At 41.7% G+C, this 11390-nt stretch overlaps 1 long non-coding RNA gene across 1 annotated transcript; it reads left to right on the top strand.

The window, feature by feature from the left end:
* The first annotated feature begins 683 nt into the window (after positions 1-683).
* Positions 684-7874, top strand: LOC130035120 (uncharacterized). Its single transcript, XR_008794217.1, has 3 exons — positions 684-758; positions 2043-2140; positions 7774-7874. It is a non-coding gene; the product is annotated as an uncharacterized LOC130035120 (long non-coding RNA).
* Positions 7875-11390: the final 3516 nt, after the last annotated feature.

Below are 11390 nucleotides of genomic sequence, written 5' to 3'. Positions count from 1 at the left end.
CGCCCGCGTCCGCTGCGCCTCCCCCCCCACCCGCCCTCTGCAAATCCCTCTTGCTTTGCCCATGGGGGCTTCCTTTTGACCTTTTCTTTCTTTCCTTTTCAGCGGGCGAGAAAGCCTCGCTGCGAGGCGGGGCGGTATCTCTTGGGGGCGGGGCCTCGGTCGCGCGCAGGCGCAGTCAGGCTCAGGTCGCCGCCGCCGCACCGCTGGGTCGCCGCTGCGCGTGCGCACAAGCCGCGCCGCGCGCGCCTAACCACGTGCCTGCCACCGCCCCCGCCGCCGCCCCCGCTGCCGCCGCCGGTGCCTGCCGCCCGGTGCTGCCCGGCGCCCCTCCCGCGGCGCCTCGCTCTGTCCTCGCGGCCCCCGGCCGGGACGCCCTCCCCGGCCTCCGAGCTGCCCGCACCGCCCTCCCGTCCTCAGCGCTTCGCCCATCGCCCCGGGGACGGCGCCGCCCCCGCCCCGCCAACGGCTCCTTTCCCGGGGGCCAGTGCGCGTGGACGCACCTGCGGAAAAGGGCGCCTCTTGCCCGACAGTCGGGCACTTGCCCGAAAGTAACACAGACACGTGTACTTGTTTTTATTTGTAGTGCCAGTCCTCCATCTGGGATTGAGGAGGAAGCTGCTGAAAATGGTGTTCCTAAACCGGTAACATAAGGCTTTGGAATTCAGTCGCTTCCGTATTCAAAATCTGTAGATTTCTAGCTAAGAAGAAAGTCTACATTCAGCTAGACTTTGGAGTATCCTGCACAATCTCGCTGTCAGGTATTTTTATTTGATGCACAGTGAAAAGAAATAGTGGGAAGGTGTTCAGATGAAATAGAGTGTGTGCAGAGGTTTATTGCTTTCATTTGAGTTCTGAACCTGTTAGATGATCACAGTTCTTTTAAGAAATAATTGGCTTTTTTGGTTTTGTTTTTAAGCAAGGTGCTATTTTGTATGTTGGTCTCTGACCTCATTCACCTTCAAAGTGATGTTTTGCAGGATTAATTTACCATGGTCTTTTGAAGATTTTAATATATTCAATTATTTCTGTGAAAGAAAGAGATTGGTACTCTGCAGGATTAAACTTGTCCTGGTAAAAATGTTGTTCCCAGGTTCATGTTTTTCCGTCTTTTTCAGACTCTGGCCCCTTCCAGCCTTTTTTTCCACGTGTGGCCTGGTGGCCTGCCCTCTCCTGCTAATGGTCCTCTAGTCTCCTGCTTTCTCCCACCCATGGGAATTCTGCCGTTGCCCCTTGGAACATCCTGGTCTCATACCGTCTCTTATTGATAAATACTGGTTTAAATGGTCCTTTTTTTTAAAGTTAACCAAAAGGATACTATGGACAAAAGAGCTGTTTAGAGCCAGAATAACACTTTCCTAAGAGATTTCCTAAGTATGCTGATGTTTTTTCGTTTTTCAGATAAAATATATTCCCGGTCATTTTGTGGCAAGACCTCTTCTAAGATATAAATGAATGCCATGACTGGTGAGCTCTTTGGTAACATTTTGTTGCTTTTCAACCTAACACTGTGCCTAGTATGATTAATTTTTTTTTTCTTTTCGGGGCACACCTGCTGATGCACTGGCTCTGCACTCAGGAATTATTCCTGGCAGTGCTCAGGGACCATATGGGATGCTGGTAATCGAGTCCAGGGTCAGCCGTGCGCAAGGCAAATGCCCTCCCTGCAATGCTATGGCTCCAGCTCCATAATTAATTTTTCACTCTTATCTTCACATTCCTTTTGCCAAAAGTTCTTCCAATGCCTACTTTTTATGGTTCTATCTGCTGGATATCTTAGCACATTCCCTTAGATCCTTTTTGCAAGAGAGAAAGCTTTACATATAAAGATACATTAGGTAGTCTTACAAAAACTTTTTGAAAGCTTTTTTCACATTTCTATCACTTTTTTTTAGGCTATAAAGCATTAAAGTTACAAAGAAGAAGTGGAAACATTGGTTTCATAACTCTAAACCCATAGATGAAACAAATTGGTTACTTTTTCAGTTAGTAGATATTGAAGGTGGATTATTGAATCTATTTTACTACTATTTATGTTGGTATAGAAAGCGACTGAAACTGGATATGATCGTGACAGTGATGATGATGAGGATGATGTTCATGTCACTATCGGAGACATTAAAACGGGAGCACTACAGTATGGGTAAGTTTTTAAATTTTCAATTTCAAGTCTTGTGGTGCAGGGAATTGATCCCAGGACCACATACATGTGAAGCATGTACTCTTCCATTGAAATACATCCTTTACTCCTTGAACAGTTCTGTATCAAAAACTGGGTGCCATTATTAAGACTTTAGTGGTAGATTCTGTTGGTTTTACATTTTTTATCATATCATGATATGAAAGCATTCTTATTTAAGTTTTACTTTCAGTTGCTAAAACTTGTACATCTTAAACATTCTTATAAGGAAACAATGAAAACTGTGATGATGAATGTTAAATTGCTGTGATCAGCATTTTGCAGTTTATATGTATATATGTATATGTATATCAAGTCATGTTGAACACCTAAAACAAATACTTTGTTATTTATATCTCAAAAAATACTTAGCCATGGAAAAGATTTCCTCCCTAATGGTGAATTGAATTATAAAAGTTGCATGGAATCAGTAATTTGTAATTCTAGAATTGAAAGTATTTTTGTAAAATGAGTGCTGCAAATTTTTAGATTTAGAAACTATTAAATTTCAGCTTGCATTCTTCCAATCTTGAGCTTTGGTTTTTTTCTGTATTTTGTATATGTAATAATTTTAAAATAAGGCCAGTAACTGCTGGTGTTGGGGATACTTTCAGTGATATTCATGGTACAGGATCTGACATGTTAGGCATGTGCTTTTATTTGAGCTATTTTCTTAGCTCCAGGATTTTAATATTTTTAATTCAGTTTTTAATTGATTTTTAAAAAATCAGAAGGCTTTTGTTTTTAAACTCTGTATGGCTTATGTTCCTTTAGTTTTGGGGAGTGGGGGGACACCCAGTGATATTCAGGTGTTACTCTGGAATCCATATGGGATCTCTAGGGTTGAGCCCAGGTTGACCACATGCAAGGCGGGCACCCTACCCACTGTGCTAAAGTTCTAGCCCCTTTAGCTTCTTTTTTAAGTTGTTAATTATTCCTTTTTGTTTTTTAGTTGTGTTAGCTAAGTTTTATGTTTTGTAAACTGGATCAGATGAATGAGCTGTCATTTGTTTGTCCATCCAATTATCTTTACTTGTGGGGTGATGTGGAGATTTGAACCTCACCCAACAGTGCTCTGAGACTATTCCTGGTTCAGCTTAGGAGTTCCATCTGGTGGTCGAGAGACCACATGTGGTGCTAGGGATTTGAACTGAGGTTGGCTACATGTGAGGCAAATGCCTTCCCTCATGTATTACCTCCCTGACAACATTTGGAGTCTTAATAGAAAGATTCTGAAATGAATAAAGTACAGATAATGCTTTTGTTATGATGGTTGAATGGAAGTCAGTGTTTTCTGATTTTCAAATTTGACATATGCTGTACTGGGAAGGTAAAATATCTTATTAAATGTGCCATCCTTTATCTAGCAGACTTTGTATCTTATATATCATAAATGCTTTAGAATTATTTCTTCAGTAGAACCTTTTCCTTAAGTTATTTCAAGAACCATGCAGTTAATTCAGCTACTGTCATTGTCATTTGGGGGTAGAGGCACTCTCAGAGATGCGCAGGAGTTACTCCTGACGCCTCAGTCAGGAATTGCTCCTGGTGATGCTCAGGGGACCATATGAAATCAAACTTGGGTCTGCTACCTTCAAGGCAAATGCTCTATCCACTGTACTGTCTCTCGAGCTCCATATCACTGTCATCTTGTTATAATGGCAATTGCCTTTACAACTTAAAATCCTTAGGAAAATTTTGGTGGAATCCAGAATAGATTAAATTATTTGTCTTTTTTTAATTTAAAAAATTCATATTTCATTTTATTAATTAAAAAAAATTTATCACCATACAATACAGGGTCATAAAGCTGTTTATGGTTGGTTTTCAGTCATACAATTTTCCAACACCTGTGCCTCCACCATCGTATATTTCTCACTGCCAGTGTCCCAGGGTTCCCCCCCGCCACCTTCCCCTGGCCTGTCCCTATGACAAGCACTTTTCTTCTCTCTCCCTCTCTCTCCCTCCCTTTTTCTCTCTCTCTCTCTCCCTCTCTCTCTCTCTCTCTCTCTCTCTCTCTCTCACACACACACACACACACATACACACACACTCATTTTGGGCATTATTGTGATCATTTTATATTTTGTTTATTTTTTATTTATTTCTTTATTTTTAATTTTATTGAACACCGTGAGATAGATGCAAGCTTTCATGTTTGGGTTACAATCACAGATGATCAAACACCCATCCCTCCACCAGTGCATATTCCCCACCACCAATACTCCTGGTATACCTCCCCTTTTGCACCCTCCCCCGGCCTTCATGGCAGACATTACAATCCCATTCACAATAGTACCTCAGAAAATCAAGTACCTCAGAAAATCAAGTACCTCGGAAAAGAACAGGGATCAGCATTGTTGAAGGTGACTGGCTTAACCTCTACACTATTTCTCTGGTTATTTTAGATTCTCTTGAAGCTAAGGCTGTGGCTTATTTTTCTTTGTACCTTTATTTTTCTTTGTACTTTTGTCCAGTATAGAACCTGAAATGTTTTACATATTGATTAAAATTTGGTTGAATACATAATTTATTATATATTGCATTGGAATGATATGGATTGAATATTTAACACAGTTACTGAGCACCTGTTACATCTTAGTGTTGGGGATCCCAGCTCTCTGGCACACTAGAACAAATATATTATTTTATTACTTTTTGGTTTGGGGTCATACTTGGCAGTGCTCAGGGGTTACTCGTAACTCTGTGCTCAGGAATTACTCCTGGCGTGCTCAGGAGTCCGTATGGGGTGAGAGATAGAACCTGGGTCGGTTGCGTGAAAACCAAAAGCCCTCCTCACTGTACTGTCACTCCAACCCTCTAAAACAAATATGTTAAAGAAAACAGGTGTGTTCAAATTTAGTCAAAGATATTCCAACTATTAGCAGATATACCAACTGATTGTTGTCTGTTAAGGGGATCAGCGGGAGGATAGGGTAATGGAATGATGGTGCTGAGTTAGAAAATTCTCACATGGGAGATGTCATTGAAATCAATAATGTTTAAATGGTTAGGAAGATGACAAAAGTGAAAAAAAGTGAAAACTCGACCTGTAGGTTTGTTATGTAGGTATGCAACCAAGTTCACAGTGCTCTCTATGACAATAGGCAACACATTAGGAGACATGACATGGCCATTGTTTTTATGTTCTGTGGTGGCTCTGAGTTCAGATGAATAAAGTGATTACTTTTATTATTTTTTAATTTGTCATTGAACATAATGTTAGACATGGGTTACTTATAGGTGATGAACCTGAGGTCTGTTCCTTTATGACTGACTTGTTGAGAGGTTTTAGGTTTCTAATTTATGTATTAAATCGCCACGAGATAGTGACAGCTTTAAGGTTTGAGCTTCAGTCACACAATGATCGAAAACCAATTCCTACAGCAGTGTAGCTTTTCCACCACCAGTGTCGCCAATATGTCTCCTGCCACCCCCACTCCACTACACCCCTGCCTCTATGGCAGGTAGTTTCCTTCTTACTTTCTCTCTCTCCTTTGGGATATGATGGTTTACAATACAAATCCTGAGAGGCCATTATGTTTGGTCCTTGGTCAACTTTCGGCTCACATCGCCTATCCCAAGCGATCCTCCAACCATCACTGGCTTGGTGATCCCTTCTCTATTCCAGCTGCCTTCTCCCAGAGCACTTGTTGCAGGCTCCCAATGATGGACCAATCCTCCGGGCCCTTGTGTGTACTCTCAGTAGCTTGCCAGGCTTTCCGAGAGGGGCGGAGGAATTGAACTCATGTCGGCCGTGTTGGCCATGTGCAAGGCAAATGCCCTACCCGCTGTGCTATCGAGCACGGCAATAGTGATATTTGTTAATCCTATTTGCAGGGCTGCTTTGTGAATAAAAATCATTTCAACTTATAGATCCAAACATATTAGTTGAGTATTGTATTCATCCTTGGAAGGAAATAGATTTGCAGGTTCAGAAGTTGTTCTTTACTTACTGAAAAGGGGGAAAGCATGAGCATTGAGGAGAAGACCAGCTGGGCCAGAATTGTATCAATATTTCTATCAATGTCTAAGTCCACCATCTTTTTTGTCTGCTTTTTGTTTGGGGCCATAACTGGCTATGCACTCAGGGTTCACTGCTGACAAGCTGAGGTGTCCATCAAGGGTGCCAGGGATCAAACCTGGGTGAGCCACGGGCAAGCATTTGCCCTACTTGATGTACTATCGCTCCAGCCCCTAAGTCTCCCAGGTTTTGTTTTCTGAATTGTCCAAGGGAAAGTTGTGTTGTGGGTAGTTCTGTTCACTGGTGGAATGATAATCTTCCAAACAATGATCAAGTTAGGGCTAGAGCAATAGTATAGCAGGAAGGGTGTTTGCCTCGCACATGGCCAACCCAAGTTCAATCCACAGCATCTCCTATGGTCCCCTGAGCACCACCAGGAATAATTCCGAGTGCAGAGCCAGGAGTAGCTCCTGAAAAGCACCAGGTGTGACCTCAAAAGTCAAAATAATAATAATAACTGAAAAGTAATTGTAAAAAACCTCAATGATGAATTTGGGAGTGAGAACTTAGGTCCATTCTTTAAAAAGCACTGAACACTGTTATTTGTCTTGAATTTTGGGTTGAGTTCATTTAATGAACTTGTTTATTATTTCTTAATGTGTTTTTTGGGGCAGTCTCCGAAGCTCAGGACCTACTCCCAGCCCATTACTTTAGGTTTCACTCCTGGTGATAATCAGAGGGTTGCAGTACTGGGGATTGAATCCAGAGTTACCTCATGCTTGAGCAGAGGAAACATATACAATGTCTCTCTGACCCTCATTTGTTGTAAAAGTGTTAATACATAGATGTAAAATATCTCAGTAGTCACCAGTACATAGAACACACTCTTTAACTTCTTCTGTTATTGTTAACTGTTACCATTTCTCAATTTATTCATTCTTTCATCGGGGAAGAACTTCAGGGAGTCTGTAACTGTAAGTTCAGTGTCGTCGACCTCTTGGGTACAGGGTGTACCCAATAATATTTACCACGTGAAGAGAAGATTCCAGAAGAGGGGAGATCTACTCATCAGATTTCTACACTCTTCTGGACCTTCTATTGTCATTAGCACAAAAAGGAAAAATATCGCTATCCTAAAAATTTAGTATGGTGTCCTGGGGTTGAACCCATGTGCAAGGCAAGTTTCTAAACTCCTGCTCTTTCCATCCCCACCTGCATGTTAGTTTAGATTAAAGGACCTTTATAAACATGAAGCCAAATTTCTTTTCCTCCTTTTCTTCTAAAAACGATAACTTGTGTAACGTGGTTACCATAGTGTTTGCGCTTTTTAATTCTGAACAAGGTTACTGCACCTTGACTACCCCCAAAGTGCCAAAAAGACTCCATCACTGACCTTGCGTGCCTTTGGGTCCTTCTGTCACTTCTACTTTGGCTCCGTTTCTGCCTTACGACCCCCTCCCCCTGCTGCTTGCCATTCTTACTTTAGAAATCGAAAGCCAAAGATTTGTTATCACTTGATATTGTCTGATCCCGGGTTTTGTTTCTCTACAGATCACAGTTACTGACCCAGAGTGCAAGGGGTCTTCCCCCAGGTCGTCATTGTAAATTTTTGTCTTCTTGTCTGCTTAAATAGGAGCAGTGGGACCTCATGGAGACAACTTGGTAGAAAAGATTCTATCAGTGCTCCCGCAGTTTCCCGGCCACACGAGTGATGGGATGGTCAGCATGGCCGGGCTTACGGCCCTCCAGGCTGAAGACGAGAAGCAGAACGTGGTCGCACCAGGCTGTCTGGCACAATCCCAGTGAGTTATCTTCCCCTCATCCTCCTCACTGTTCCTTTTCTTTTTCTCTCCGAGGCTGAGCTTTCCTCTAGAAATGAAACATCAGCCTGCTGGAGAAATTTGATGGATTTCATGTTGGAAAAAAAAAGTCACTTTTTCGTAACTTTGAAATAACCATATTCTTTAGCCAACACTGAGCCACAAAGCACGGGGTTTTGCAGCGGTATCATTTAGATGTAATAGAAGCTTGTTCCCAGGTGAGTCAAGTTAGTCAGTTTGTAAGTCTCCATTTCATAGACAGTTTCGTATGGGACTGAGGATAGGCTTCCCTTTCCCCAGTGGACGTTCCTACCCGGCCAAACAACAGCCTACGCAGCTGTGAGATGCTGCCATCACTTACCTGGACGTGATACGCTCTGGGGCAGCAGTGGCCAAGTTTTGATCTCTGTGTGTATTTCTTCTCATGGTTAGACAAATCACAGCAAGATGATGGTGTGCTTTCTGTCACGCAGTTTCCAACATAAAAGAACATTTCTCGGCAAGGTTGACAATGAAAGGTTATAGTACTGATCGTCTCCACTTTGTTCTTCGGCAATTCCTAGGAAGGGGAAAAATTAATTGGAAGGGGAAAAATATATCTCCGAATATCTGTTTCTCATCTCCATTTTTTTTTAATTTTTGAACAAGACAAGACCTCTGGCGTGGTCGTGTCAGTGCTTCACAGTAACAGATGCAGTGGGAATTTCCTAAGATGACTGGAATTAGTTTTTTCCTCTTAACTTTGTGTTTGTATTTTAAAACTTATTTCCAAAACTCAGGAAAACAGAATTTTCAACTCTTGAAATCTACAAGGTAGTTTTCTTTTGATTGTTGTTGTTTTGTGTTTGTGTTTTGTGGGGAGAGAGATGTTTATTGAATACCAGGTATGTGGGGAAAAAGACAAACATCTGTCGCCAGTCTTTTTTTTTTTGTTTTTATGTATAATATATATACATACATATATATGTGTGTATATATATATAAATTTGGTCGTACTGCAACTTGAGCTTGACACGCACATACCAGCTAAGTGTTTTGCCACTGGGTCACATCCCTGGCACCTTTGTGCACATGATAAAGAGCACCGGCCATGTGCTCACTGTGGCGGCACTTATTCCAAAACATACACCTCAGAAAGTGTAATCCGAGAAATAGCTGAGATTGGAAATATTTTTTGCTCATTGGTGATCCCTTAAAGTGTTAATTATTATTTTTTTATTCAATCACTATGAATTATAGTTACAAAGTTATTCAGTATTAAGTCTCAGGTTAACAATTTTCCATTTCCAACACCAGTCCCTTCTCCAGGTTCTTCGTCCCTCCTCCAGAGTCCCCAGTGTCCTTCCCACTTGTCAGTCTGCCTCTGTGGCAGGCACTTTCCCCTCCACCATTATTCTAGTGTTCCCTTCCCCAACTTATCCCCCTCACCCCTGCTCCACAGTAAGCTTCCTGCTGAAGACCACTTCTCCTGCTCTTTGTTTCTCTTGCCTTTGGGCATTTGTTACTCCTATGAAGTTTCTTTATATCCCACGTATGAGAGGCCATTCTGAGTTGTCCCTCTCCCTCTTACTAACATCACTCAACATGATACCACTCCGATCCATCCACTTAGCAAATTGCCTGATTCATCTTTTTCTGATGGTTGCGTAGTATTCCGTTGTGTTCTGTGTATGTGCCACAGCTTCTCTATCCAGTCATCTGTTCTTGGACACTTGGGTTGTTTTCAGATTTTGGCTATTATGAATAGTGCTACAGTGAACGCAGGGGTGCAGATGTCTGTCTTGCATTGTGCTTTGGACCCTTGGGATGTCTTCCAGGGAGTGGAATTGCTGAGTCATATAAACCTTCAATTGGTAGTCTTTTGAGGAATGTCTTTATTGTCTTCCCAAAAGTCTGGTCCTATGGACATTCCCACCGGCAGTGAATGAAGGCTGCTTTTCCCCACAACCTCTTCAATACTACATTTTTTGTTTGTTTGTTTGTTTGTTTATTGAGTGTCAGTCTTGCTGCTGTAGGTGTGATAGCTCATTGTTTTGATTTGCATTTCCCTGATGATTGATGATGTAGTGTATTTTTTAAAACATGCATTTTGGCCATATGTATTTCTTCTTTGAGGAACTTCTGTTTATTTCTTTTTCTCATTTTTTGATAGTATCGGATACATTTTTTCTTGTAGAATACTGCTAATGCTTTATATGTCCTGGATGTTAATCTTTTATCAGATGAGTGATGGGCAAATAATTTCTTAATCTGGTCATTGTTTCCTGTGAAGTGCCGAAGCTACTTTTAGGTACTAATTTTATATAGTACGTTTGTTGCAAAAGCACAGTGGGTTGGGCGTTTGCCTTGCACGTGGCTATCCCTCTCGGAGAGCCCAACATTCTCCTGAGAGTATCCCGCCCGCACGGCATATCATATTCGATATGCCAAAAACAGTAATAACAAGTCTCACAATGGAGACCAGTGCTCACCCCAGCAAATCAATGAACAACAGGAGGACAGTGCTACAGTGCCACCATTTGTTTATATTTTGTTTCACTTGCTTGGTCAGTGGTATTTCCTCCTTTAAGTTGCCTCTAGCTTCAATGTCGTGGAGAGTTTCTGTCTAGGTTTCCTTTTCTTTGTCTCATAGGGTCAAGTCTGATATCAAGATCTTTAATCCATTTTGATTTGATTTTTGTGCATGACATTCGAAAGAGGTCAGAGTTTATTTTTTTATACGTGGTTGACCAGTTTTCTCAGCACCATTTTATCAAAGATTAACTGACCATATATATATACTCAAGGGTCTGTTTCTGAATTTTCAATCCTATCTCATTGATTTAGGGGTCTGTCTTTATTCCAGTACCATGCTGTTTTAATTGCTGCCGCTTTGTTGTGCATTTTGAAGTTTTACAATGCCTCCCACCTTCTTTTACCCCCAGGATTGCTTTGGCTCTTGGGCAGGGGTTAGAGAGAGAAAATAAAGTGTTAAATTTTAAGGCTGACTGTGAGTACTGCGAGGCGTGAACAGAGCTGTATTCCTGAGTCCAAGTTGATTACAGTAGTCCGAGTCTACTGTACTATCCAGTTGATTCATATTATCAGGAGTGTCCCCTGAGCATTGCTTGGGAGGCTTCTCCACCCCCAACCTCTCAATATGTACGATTACATTCTTACCTTCAAGGAAGGATTTTGTCATTGGGGTAGTGATGGTTTACACACTTTGGACAATAAAGAAAGAAGGAAAGAAAGAAAGGAAGGAAGGAAGGAAGGAAGGAAGGAAGGAAGGAAGGAAGGAAGACCCATAATCATGACTTATGGGTCTGCTATAGATTATAATTTCTGCAAGTCAACTGTTAGTTGAATGTGCACTTGGCAGACCTGTGTGAATCTTGTGGAAATGGTGGTGCTTGAACTCTTTCCATGGATTTAGATAAGGAGAGAAAAG

The sequence above is a fragment of the Sorex fumeus genome, unplaced genomic scaffold, assembly GCF_029834395.1.
Source record: "Sorex fumeus unplaced genomic scaffold, SorFum_2.1 ptg000001l, whole genome shotgun sequence".
In the NCBI taxonomy this organism is placed as follows: Eukaryota; Metazoa; Chordata; class Mammalia; order Eulipotyphla; family Soricidae; genus Sorex; species Sorex fumeus.
Note: the sequence above shows the minus strand (reverse complement) of the source record. Positions and strands in the feature narration are given on the sequence as shown.